The sequence below is a fragment of the Talpa occidentalis genome, unplaced genomic scaffold, assembly GCF_014898055.3.
Source record: "Talpa occidentalis isolate TD23 unplaced genomic scaffold, MPIMG_talOcc4v2.1 talOcc4.10, whole genome shotgun sequence".
In the NCBI taxonomy this organism is placed as follows: domain Eukaryota; kingdom Metazoa; phylum Chordata; class Mammalia; order Eulipotyphla; family Talpidae; genus Talpa; species Talpa occidentalis.
Window position 1 is genome coordinate 62,298,600 of NW_023600993.1, and position 13,448 is coordinate 62,312,047.

Below are 13,448 nucleotides of genomic sequence, written 5' to 3' on the forward strand. Positions count from 1 at the left end.
TGAGAAAGCTTTCGACAAAGTGCAACACCCATTCATGATAAAAGCCCTTGAAATTCTTGGGATACAAGGAACATACCTCAACATCATAAAGGCCATCTATGACAAGCCAACAGCCAGTATTATTCTCAATGGTGAAAAGCTGAAAGCAATTCCATTAAGATCTGGAACAAGACAAGGATGTCCACTCTCACCACTGCTTTTCAATATAATACTGGAAGTCCTATCCAGGGCAATAAGACAAGAGAAAGACATCCAAGGAATCCAAATAGGAAAAGAAGAAGTCAAACTATCACTATTTGCAGACGATATGATATTATACATAGAGAACCCCAAAAACTCCACAGAAAAGCTAATTCAACTCATCAATCAGTTCAGTAAAGTGGCAGGATACAAAATCAACACGCAAAAGTCAGTAGCCTTCCTATACACAAACAATAAATCTGAAGAAGAAGAAATCAAAAAAACCATCCCTTTTGTCATTGAAACAAAAAAATCAAATATTTGGGAATAAATCTAACAAAAGAGGTAAAGGACCTATACAAAGAAAACTATAAAACACTGTTAAAAGAAATAGAAGAAGACACAAAGAAATGGAGAGACATCCCCTGCTCATGGATTGGAAGAATAAACATTATTAAAATGGCCATCCTTCCAAAAGCAATATACAGATTCAATGCTATTCCAATCAAAATTTCAATGTCATTCTTCAATGAAATAGAACAATTATTGATGAAATTCATATGGAATCACAAAAAACCCCGAATAGCCAAAGCTCTCCTGAAAAAAAAGAAGGGAATGGAGGCATCACACTCCCAGACTTCAAACTATACTACAAAGCCATAATCATCAATACTGCATGGTATTGGAACAAGAACAGACATACAGACCAATGGAATCGAATAGAAAATCCAGAAATAAACCCACAGATTTATGGTCAACTAATCTTTGACAAAGGAGCAAAGACTATGCATTGGAGCAAAGAAAGTTTGTTCAATAAATGGTGCTGGGAAAACTGGGTTGCTACATGCAAAAGAATGAAGCTTGACCACTACCTCACATCATACACAAAAATCAACTCAAAATGGATTAAAGAACTAGACATAAGACCTGAAACCATAAAATATATAGAAGGAAATATAGGAGAAACACTACGTGATTTGCACATCAAAGACATCTTTACAGACACATCACCCAAAGCAGTGATAGTGAAGGCAAAGATAAACAGCTGGGACTACATCAAATTAAAAAGCTTCTGCACAGCAAAAGAGACAATAACAAAAACAAAGAGAAACCCCACCAACTAGGAGAACATTTTTGCACCCAACACTAATGATAAAGGACTGATCACAAAAATCTGCAAAGAGCTGATGAGACTCAACAACAACAAAGAAAATAATCCAGTCAAAAAATGGGCAGAAGAGCTAAAAAGAAACTTCTCTGAAGAGGAAATGCAAATGGCCAACAGGCATATGAAAAAATGTTCAACATCACTTGTAATCAGGGAAATGCAAATCAAAACTACCATGAGATACCATCTTACACCAGTGAGAATGGCACATATTAAAAAAACTAGCAACAACAAATGTTGGCGAGGGTCTGGAGAAAAAGGAACTCTTCTGCACTGTTGGTGGGAGTGCAAACTGGTCCAACCACTGTGGAAAGCTGTGTGGAGATTTCTGGACCTACTAAACATAGAGCTTCCATATGATCCAGCAATTCCACTCCTAGGTATTTACCCAAAGGACACAGAAACATCAATTCCAAAGAACACCTGCACCCCTATGTTTATAGCAGTGCTGTTTACAATAGCTAAGCTTTGGAAACAACCCAAATGCCCAAAAATAGATGACTGGATCAAGAAGATGTGGTACATATATACCATGGAATATTACTCAGCATTCAAAAAAGATAAACACATGCAATTTGCAGCAACATGGATGGCGCTGGAAGGGATCATGCTCAGCGAAATAAGCCAAAAAGAAAAAGAAAAATACCGGATGGTCTCACTCATAGCAGGAATCTAGAAAACTTAAATAAGGGACCAGGAAAATGAATAACTATAAGAAAGTGAAAATCAAAATCAACAAAAAACTATGAACCAGAGACAATTTTAGGGGGGCGGGGGCGGGAGGTGAGGGATTGGGGTCAGAATGGGGGGGCTGCAATTGTATGGGGAATATAACAATAAAATTTATTATCTAAAAAAATAAATAAATAAATATAATTTGAATTAATACATAGTCATTTTACAGTCTTGAAATTATATTAATATATAGAGGAGTATAATTCAATAAGCCCAAGTTATCCATATTTTCACAATTTACCCATTTAACTATTCACTATTGGCCTATTAAGCAATTTTTAAAATATATATTTATTAGGTTCCAATTATGTGCAAAATACATTGGAAAATTTTAAGGGAAACTTAACTTCAAGCTACATAGCTTAACATGAAGTCATGAACTCTGCTATTTTGAATAATAATCAAAATATAAAATACTATGAGAAAAAGATGACACAACTTTGATTAGGAATGTTGAAAATGTTTTGTATGGAGAGGGAAATTTTAAAAATAGAATATATGGGACTGGAAGGGTTTAAGGTACAGACAGAAAGATTATCATCATAATCTCAAGGTGAGAAAGAATGGATTCTAATGTGATCAGTTTGTACATATTGTAGAAGGCCAAAATGAAGGAAAGACAGCTGGGGGCATTAAGGGACCTTGAGTTAGTAAGACATAAAAGTTTTCCCAAATGAGAGGAGCAGTGTATTTACATATTTACTAAGATTAATCTGATGTGGGGAAATGATTAAGGCAAGAATAGCAGGTGGGAGGCCATTGTAATAACCCAACCAGAAATAAGTTATATTTAGAGAAAATAAAGAACTAATACAAGAATGAAACACATATGAACAAAAAAATGTGATTATACATTTAATAGGAGTTCCAAACAATGGAATATAGTGTCTAAGGCTAGATGAGTTTGTCAGCGTAACCCAAAGTTTACTGTTTACTGGGCTGAGATTCAATTATTAACAAATGTAGAGGGGAGGAGTAAAACAACCAAAAATGTGGAATAAGATTTCTTAAGTAAACTTACAATTTTAGTATGATTTTAAATTTATATAAAACTTTCAAGATGGACAGAAATTTCCTCTTTAACCATAGGCCCATATGCTGTTATCCTTATATTAGGATAGTATATGTGTCACAAATAATGAACCAATGGTGAATTTTTTATTATTAAATAAAATCCACATTTTATTCAGATTTCCTTAAGTTTTAAATATCCTTTATCTTTTCCAGAACTCCATTATGGCCACATTACACTTAGTCCCAATGTCTCTGAAGATGCCCGTAGAATGTTAACACTTCCTTAGACTTTCCTTTTGTTTAGCAACCTTGACTGTTTTGAAGCATATGCACTGTATGGTTTCTAGACTGTCCCTCCTCTGATGTTTGCCTATTTTATCTAGATTGCATCCTCCAAGTTTGCATACTGGTTTGTTTGTTTGTGTGCATGTGTGTGTACACAAAACATGACCAATTACTTTTTTGTGATTCATTATTTTATTTTATTCAGTTATTTCTGAACTGTTGAGAAATGATTACCTTGCTTTGTTGAAAAGGCTTAGCATTTCAAACATTTGGTGCCTTGGACTCTGTTAATGAAACACCAGTAACACAGTTCCATCTCAATTACTTTGAAAACTCAACCCACCCCCCTCTGGATTTCAGAACCACTAATGGGTAGTGCATGCCAATAGATAAACACATAATTTAAAGGAGAAATAAGAAAATTGATGTAAATAGGGTTGGCAAAGAAAACACATGTGTGTGTGTGTGTGTGAGTGTGTGTGTGTGGCATGTGGCAGAAGGCCAAAAAAATTACACCCATTAAAGAAAGGAGAATAACTAATCAGTTCAGGAAGTATTTGGAGATAGAAAATGAGAGTTTATTTTTTTTCCCTAAAAGTGTTGCCTAAACTCAAACTACATCATTTCTTTCAAGTAGTATATTTCTTATTTTTATTAAATTAAATTAATTTATATATTTTACATCATTATTCATTTTTGTACAATATTTGCTTTCTCCTCTCAAGTGTAGTCTCCTCAAAATTCCTACAACCAATTCACCCGTGCACCATCACCATAGTCCCTTATTTTCTTCCCTCCCCTGTTTTGATCCATCTCCCTCCCCCTACCATACAGAATGAATCTGATTTATAGTTTCCTATTAATTTTATTCATATACTTAGTATTATTTTTGTGTCTTGGTCCCTTATTTTTCCCCTATATTACTCCTACAAGTGAAATGATGTGTTATTTTTCTTCTTTCTTCTGACTTATTTCACTGTGCACAATCCTTTCCAGCACCATCTGAGTTGCACAAAATGGCATTGTGAATATGTACCACATCTTCTTGATCCATTCATCTACTTTTGGGCATTTGTGTTGTTTCCATAGCCTACCTATTGTAAATAGTGCTGCAATAAATGTAGGGGTTCAGGTATCCTTTTTAATTAATATTTTTTTTGTGTTATTTGGGTAGATTCCTAGGTGTGGAATCATAAAAATCCTCAATAAAATCCTAGCTGATAGAATAATACACCATAACCAAGTGAGATTTATTCCAGGGGCACAAGGACAGTTCAACATCCAAAAATCAATTAATGTAATCCTACACATCAACAAAATAAAAATTAAAAAATCATATGATCATATCAATAGATGCTGAGAAAGCATTTGGCAAAGTTAAAGATCTGTTTATGATGGAGGCCCTCAGAATTCTCAGGATAGAAGGAACATATCTCAACATAATAAAAGGGATATATGAAAACCAACAGCCAATATTATTCTCAATGTTGAAAAGCTGAAAGCCTTTCCTTTAAGATCAGGAAAAAGACAAGGACGTCTACTCTCACCATGGCTTTTCAATATAACACTGGAATTCTTAGCCAGAGCAATAATACAAGAGAAAGACATATAAGGAATCCAAATAGGGAAAGAAGTAAAACTATCACTAATTGCAGATGATATGATAATATACTTAGAGAACCCTAAAAAGTCCACAGAAAAACTAAACATACTATATTATTGATACCAGTAAACAATGGCCAGCTGATATAGTCCACTATAAAAGCAAAACAACAAAAAACAACCTGGATCACATTTCACAGATAAATTTAAAGTGTCCTAAATATTATGCATATTATAGGAACATTGTTATTGATGGCAGATTGGTGCAAATTTGGTCACAGATATAGTTGACAATGAAATAAATGTTAAGGTTTTGTGTTACCATACATCTGATTGCCACCAATTATAGCCCTTAACCTATCATTTAGATTTGCAGCTCTTGCACAGGTTTCAGGGTGGCAGGTGTAGGCTTATTAGCTTGAAAGGAAGGTGGTGAATAAGTTTTGTCACACTATCACACTTCCCCTGAACTTTCAAAAAAGCAGATCACATGCAAAGGAGAAATAATAGAAAAGAGAACTTTGATACAAATCATGACAGGGAAAGACAATTTGTTTTGTTTTATTATTTACATAATAACAATGAAAAATTTTCTAGCAAAGCATTAAAAGAAGTGTGAAAGCACTGTTTAAGTTTGAGAGAGCCCCAAATTGCATTCAGTGTAAGGGACTCTTTACCTCTTCATGCAGAATTACACACATTTGAAATTTTACAGTTCTTTGACCTATCAGGTCTGTCTGTGTCTATACTCAGAACTTGACATCATAGGTCATTATACAAAGCAAATTACTATAGGCAAGGCAAGAGGACAAGAGAAAAAGCAACAAGCTTGTGTGTTATTTTGTATTGGGGGTACAGCATGTGATCAGAGTGGGGCACATGCTTGTGGTGTGAGGAGAGGAGTGGGCAGAAGTGTTGTTTTATGAAAGTCCAAGAACTTCTGTGCCACTGATGGAGCTCAGGAAAGGAATACTTTACCTCTGAGAATGCTCTGTGGACAGGGTTCTAACACCTCCCTCTGGGGGTCCCTATGTACGAATAAATGCTTAACAAGAAGGATAAAATACTTGGATTTGAACTCCCAGAAGACAAGAACAGAAAAAGAGCCCTCTTGGGGTCCTTGAACTCCAAGCCTGCTCCACTAACACCACGTTTCATCATGAAAATGAAATAAAGGCCTTATCAGGCAAACAAAATCTCAGTGAGTTTGCTACAAGTAAACCACCACATTCAAGGAAGATTATAAGGAGCTTTACTGTTTAAACAAAAGAGAGGAATAAACACAAAATATTGAATAAACAATTAAAATAGAAACACAAAACAAAATGGGGAGAAATGACAGTAGCAAATATTTATATATTAATAATCATTCTAAGCATCAATGGATGTATCACACCAATAAAAAGACACAGAGCATCTAGTTGGATTATGAAATTGTATCCAACCCTTTTGTGCCTCTCAGAGATACACCTAAGATCCAAGGGTAAATGTAGACTGAAATTAAAGGGACGGAAAACAATTCTACAAGCCAATGTCACCCAAAGGAAGGCAAAACAGCCATACTTACAGCAGAAAAAAGTTGATTTCCAGCTTGAAAAGTTAAGAAGATACCGGGATGGGCAATATATAGTGATTAAGGGATGTTACAAATGGAAGCCATAACACTCATTAACATATACTCACCAAATGAAGGAGAACCAAATTATATCATGCAATTAATATCAAACCTGAAAATATACATTGGATATATACCTATGTAATTGGAGACTTCAATGCCCAACTCTCACCTATGGAAAGATCGACAAGACAAAAAATAAACAAGGCCAAAATTGCCTTTAAAAAATGAGTTTACTAAACATGGGCTTAGTAAATATAGAATACCACATCTCAAAAAACACCAGGGCCCTCCCCTGGTGGCACAGCAGTTGAGCGCTGGCCTGTGAAGCTACCTGCAGCATCTGTAGCACCAGTTCAATCCCCGGCCACCAGCGAGGGTCCCACATGGCATGACAGACCTCTCCTGTCTTGCCCGCTGCTCCCCTCATCAGTGTGCTTCCTAGGTCTGCCTGTTCTGCTCCCTGCTCTGGCTCTGGTGAATTCTCTCACCCTCCCACGCTTCTGACTGTACCCAGTGCTTGTATAAATAAATAAGTAAATCTAAAAAAAAATCTTAAAAAGCAAAACAAAACAAAAACACCAGATGCACTTTTTTTCTCAAGTACTGGGTCAAAAGACAGCATCAAGAAATTCATGAAGTTTAAAGCCATATAAAGTAACTTATCTGACCATAAAGACACTGAAATAGAAATCAATTACAAAAAGAAGACAATACTTAAAACATAGACACTGAACAACACTATTGGGTTAATGAAAAAATTCAAAGTGGAAATAAAATAATATCTTGACACAAATAATAATGTGGACGCAACCTTCCAGAGCTGATTGGATACAATAAAAGAGTACCAAGAGGGAAGTATAAAGCAATACAAGCCTGCATCAAGAAACTAGATGAATTCCAAATATATAACCTTGTTTCTCATCTCAAGGAACTAGAAAACGAGCAATAACAACAACAAAAACTCTGAAAGCTAGTGGAAGGAAATGAAATAATAATAATTAATATAGAAATAAGTGAAATTGATATCAAAAATACAGTACAAAATATCAACAAACCCAAAAGCTGGTTCTCTGAAAAAAACAAACAAAATAGACAAACCACTACCTAGGCTCACTAAGAAAAAGAGTGTCAAAAATCAAATAAATAGGATCAAAAATTAAAGACCAGAAGTAACAATAGACACTGCAAAAAATTAAGAGTATAAAAGAGAGTATCATGAACAGCCATATGTAAACAAATTCCACAACCTACATGAGAGATGAAAGCAAAACAAAGGAAAAACAAACAAACAAACAAACAAAAAAACCCTACAGACTAATTTACCCTGATGAACGTAGATGTAAAAATGTTCAATAAAATTTTAGCAAATTAAATGCAATACTGTGTTAAAAAGATTTTATACCACAACGAAATTGGAGTTATACCAGGAACAAAGGGTTGGTTCATATCCAAAAATCAGTCAATGTACTTCACCACATCAGAAAATAAGAAAAAAAAACATATCATCCTATCAATTGATGCTGACAAAGCATTTTATAAGAGCCAACATCCATTTATAATGAAAACCCTTGAAAAATCAGGGATGAATGGGACATATTTTAACATAATAAAGTTATATATGGCAAACCTATAGCTATTATCATACTTAGTGGTGAAAAACTGAAAGCTTTTCAGCCAAGATCTGGTACAAAACAAGGATGTCCACTCTCACCAATACTATCCAACATAGTACTAGAAATCCTAGCTAGGACAATTAGGCAAAAGAAAATTATAACTGGAATCAAAATTGGGAAAGAAGCAAATCTATCATTATTTGCAGATGATATGATATTATCATAAATAACAGCAAAGATTCCATAGAAAAAAAATAAGTAAAACAATAAACCAGTTCTTCAAAGTTTCAGGATACAAACTCAACTCAACGTGCAAAAAATCAGTAGCATTTTCATGTGCAAACAATGAGCTAGAAGAAGGAAATATTAAGAAAACCATCCCATTGATAATCTCACCAAAGTGAATAAATAAATAGAATGCCTGGGAATAAACTTAATAAAGGAGGGGAAGCATCTATACAAGGAAAACCATAAAACACTGTTAGAAGAAATAGAAGACTCAAAAAAATGGAGAGCTATTCCTTGCCCATTGATAGGAAGAATCAACATCATTAAAATGGCCATCCTACACAAAGACACTTTCAGATTCAGGGCAATACCAATAAAAATCCAAATTTTTGTGTAGTAATTTTATATCCTGCTACTTTACAGTATTAATTTTATTATTTCTAGATTTTTTTTCCAGAGTCTTTTGGTTTTTCTAAGTATACTGACATGTCATCTATGAGTAGAGAATGTTTCACTTTTTTTCCACTTTGAATTACTTTTTGTATTTTTCATGTTTAATTACTTCAACTAGGGCTTCCAAAACTATGCTGGATAACAGTGGTGATAGTGGGCATCCCTGTCTTGTTTCTAACCTAATGTGTTCAGCTTTTCACCGTTGAGTATGATGTTGGCAGTGGGTTTGTCATATATGGATTTTGCAATGCTAGATTTTCTATTTTCTATTTATTATAAAATTATTTAGGTCTACCTTCAAGTTTATCAACTGTAAGTTTTATGACTCCCCTCCTCCAAAATTGTCTCTGTCTTAAATCCCAAAATCTTTTAACGTGTCTTTATATAGAAAAGTGGTCTTGAAACAATTTGAGAATGTACGTTTATGATTACGACATACAGGATTCCTAGAATAGGTCTATATTCAATGATAAGTAGTTTTGTAAGAGACATACAGAGGATAATCACACAGAAAAGAGGTGGAAACAGTGTAACAATGGAAGCAGATATAAGAGTAGTAAGTCCCAAACTCAGAAGTGACAAAAACCATAAGTAGCCAGAAGGTATTAGTAACAGAATGTCTCTTAGAATGGAATGTATCTTAGAACGTAACACTGAAGCATGCTCTTGAGAACACCTTGATTTTTTAAATTATTATTATTTTTTAAATTTTATATATTTTTACATCATTTTTCATTTTTGCACAATGTATGAATTTTCATCTTGGTTATAGTCCCTACACAATTCCCACCCCCCTTGTTTTGATCCTAGTCTCTTCATCCCCTTTCCCCCATAGTTTGTCTCTGGTTTATAGTGACTTCTTGATTTTGATTTTTACTTTATGATAGTCTTTTTCCTGATCCCTTATTTAGGTTTTTTAAATCTCTTGCTCTCGCACTACAACCCACGGGGCAGGCCTGCTCCCGAAGACACCCTAGACGGAGGGGCGGGGTCACTCTCAGAGAGGACAACCCTGTGAGCCACAGCCAAGCGGCGACAGCGGCCTGTTCCAAAACCACAGACAGACAGGCAGGCTAGGAAAGCCCCAGGCAACCCAGCCCCACTCAAAGGGGAAGAGTCCTCACCTGGCCCACCAGCGCTGATGAGCCCCTGGCTCCGCCCCTGGCCAGAGCCTGACCCAGCCCACCGGACTCTGCATGTGCAAAGGTTCACTTCACAGGGTCGCCGCTAGGAGGCGCTGGTGAGGGGATTCGGAGACCCTCAGCCGCCACGGGGGTAGGGGGACCTCTACCCCCATGGGGAAACGGGACCAACTTTCCCCATGGGGAACGGGACCCTCTTCCCCCTTAGGGGAACGGTAAATCTTCCCCCCAGGGCACACCTGCCACCTCTTTTCGCACTCAAACCCCAAGGGGCTGGCCGTGTGCCCGATGGAGCCCTACAAGAAGGGTCGTGGTCATTGTCATGGAGGACACCCCTTTTGAGCCACAGCCAAGTGGCGACAGAAGCCTGTTACAAAACTGCAGACAGACAGGCAGGCTAGGAAAGCCCCGGGGAACCCAACCCCACTCAAAGGGGAAGAGTCCTCACCTGGCCCAGCAGCGCTGATGAAACCCTGACTCCGCCCCCGGGCGGAGCTTGACCCCGCCCACTTGACTCTGCATGTGCAAAGCTGCACTTCTCAGGGCCGCCGCAAGGGGGCGCTGGTGAGGGGGTCCGGGGACCCTCAGCCGCCACAGGGGTAGACGGACCTCTACCCCCTTGAGGAAACGGGACCCACTTCCCCCATGGGGAACGGGGCCCTCTTCCCCCTTGGGGGAACAGTAAATCTTCCCCACGGGGCACACCTGCCACCTCTTCTGGCACTCACACCCAAAGGGGCTGGCCGTACGCCCAATGGCGCCCTACAAGGAGGGTCGTGGTCATTGTCAGGAAGGACAACCCCTGTAAGCCACAGCCAAGCAGCGACAGAGGGCTGTTCCAAAACCGCAGACAGACAGGCCGGTGGGGAAAGCCCCGGGCAACCCAACCCCACTCAAAGAGGAAGAGTCCTCACCTGGCCCAGCAGTGATGATGAGCCCCTGGCTCCGCCCCGGCTGGAGTCTGACCGCGCCCACCGGATTCTGATTGTGGAAAGCAACACTTCTCAGGGCCACCGCTAGGGAGCGCTGGTGAGAGGGTTCGTGGAGCCTCAGTCCTTTTGGGGGTAGGCGCCCCTCTGCAACCACGGGTTACGGAGTCCTAAGCCCCCCTACAAGGTCCAGGGACCTCAAGAATGATTAGGGAACGGGGCCCTCTTCCCACTGGGGGACACCAGCACCCTCCTCGCTCCACCAGCCTCAAGGGCAGGCCTGCGTCCCAAGAAGACCTAGATGGATCGGTGGGGTCACTGTCAGGGAGTTCACCCCCTGTGAGCCACAGCCAAGCGGCGACAGCGGCCTGTTCCAAAACCGCAGACAGACAGGCCGGCTGGGAAAGCCCCAGGCAACCCAGCCCCACTCAACGGGGAAGAGTCCTCACCTGGCCCAGCAGCGCTGATGAGCCCCTGGCTCCGCCCCAGGCCAGTGTCTGACCCCGCCCACCGGACTCTGCATGTGCAAAGGTGCACTTTTCAGGGCCGCCGCTAGGGGGCGCTGGTGAGTGGGTTCGTAGACCCTCATTCCCTTTGGGGGTAGGCCCCCCTCTGCACCCACGGGTTACGGGGTCCTAAGTCCCAAGCAGGGTCCAGGGAACTCAAGCCCGTTTTGGGAACGGGGCACTCATCCCCCAGGGGGACACCTGCACCATCCTCTCGCACTAACACCCACAGGGGCAGGACTGCGCCCAAAGACACCTTAGACGGAGGGGCGGGGTCACTCTCAGGGAGGACATCCCCTGTGAGCCACAGCAAAGCGGCGACAGCGACCTGTTCCAAAACCGCAGACAGACAGGCCAGCGGGGAAAGCCCCGGGCAACCCAGCCCCACTCAAAGGGGAAGAGTCCTCACCTGGCCCAGCAGCGCTGATGAGCCCCTGGCTCCGCCCCCGGCCGGAGTCTGACCACGCCCACTGCATGCTGCATGTGCAAAGCTGCATTTCTCAGGGCCGCCGCTAGTGGGGGCTCGTGAGGGGGTTCGTGGACCCTCAGTCCCTTTGGGGGTAGGCGCCCCTCTGCACCCATGGGTTACGGGGTCCAAAGCCACCTACGGGGTCTAGGGACCTCAAGGACGATTTGGGAACGGGGCCCTCTTTCCCCTGGGGGACACCTGGACCCTCCTCTCGCTCCACCAGGAACAAGGGCAGGCCTGTGTCCCAAGAAGCCCTAGAAGGAGGGGCGGACTCACTGTAGGGAGGACACCCCCTGTGAGCCACAGACAAGCAGCGACCGTGGCCAGTTCCAAAACCGCAGACAGACAGGCCGGCTAGGAAAGCCCCGGGCAACCCAGCCCCACTCAAAGGGTAAGAGTCCTCACCTGGCCCAGCAGCTCTGATGAGCCCCTGGCTCCGCCCCCTGCCGGAACCTGACCCCGCTCACCAGACTCTGCATGTCAAAGGTGCACTTCTCAGGGCCGCGGCTAGGGGGCGCTGGCGAGGGGGTCCAGGGACCCTCATCCGCCACAGGGGTAGACGGACATCTACTTCCATGGGGAAACGGGACTCTTTTCCCCCATGGGAAACCAGGCCATCTTCCCCCTTGGGAGAACAGTAAATCTTCCCCCCGGGGCACACCTGCCACCTCTTCTCGCACTCACACACCCAGGGGCTGGCGGTGCGCACGATGGCGCCCTACAAGGAGGGTCGTGATCATTGTCAGGGAGTACACCCCCTGTAAGCCACAGCCAAGCGGCGACTGAGGCCTGTTCCAAAACCGCAGACAGATAGGACAGCGGGGAAAGCCCCAGGCAACAGAGCCCCACTCAAAGGGGATGAGTCCTCACCTGGCCCAGCAGCACTGATGAGCCAATGGCTCCGCCTCCGGCCAGAGCCTGACCCCGCCGACTGGAATCTGCATGTGCAAAGCTGCAATTCTCAGGACCGCCACTAGTGGGCGCTGGTGAGGGGGTTCGTGGACCCTCAATCCCTTTGGTGGTAGGCGCCCCTCTGCACGCACGGGTTACGGGGTCCTAAGCCCCCTAATGGGTCCAGAGACCTCAAGCCCGTTTTGGGAACGGGGCCCTCATCCCCCAGGGGGACACCTGCACCATCCTCTCGCACTACCACCCACAGGGGCAGGCCTGCGACCTAAGACACCCTTAGACGGATGGGCGGCATCAGTCTCAGGGAGGACACCCACTGTGAGCCACAGCCAAGCGGCGACAGCGGCCTGTTCCAAAACCGCAGACAGGCCGGCAGGAAAGCCCGGGGCAACCCAGCCCCACTCAAAGGGCAAGAGTCCTCACCTGGCCCAGCAGCGCTGATGAGCCCCTGGCTCTGCCCCAGGCCAGAGCCTGACCCTGCCACCAGACTCTGCCTGTGCAAAGCTGCACTGTTCAGGACCGCTGATAGCTGGCGCTGGGGAGGGGATCCGGGGACCCTCAGCCGCCACGGGGGTAGACGGACATCTACCTCCATGG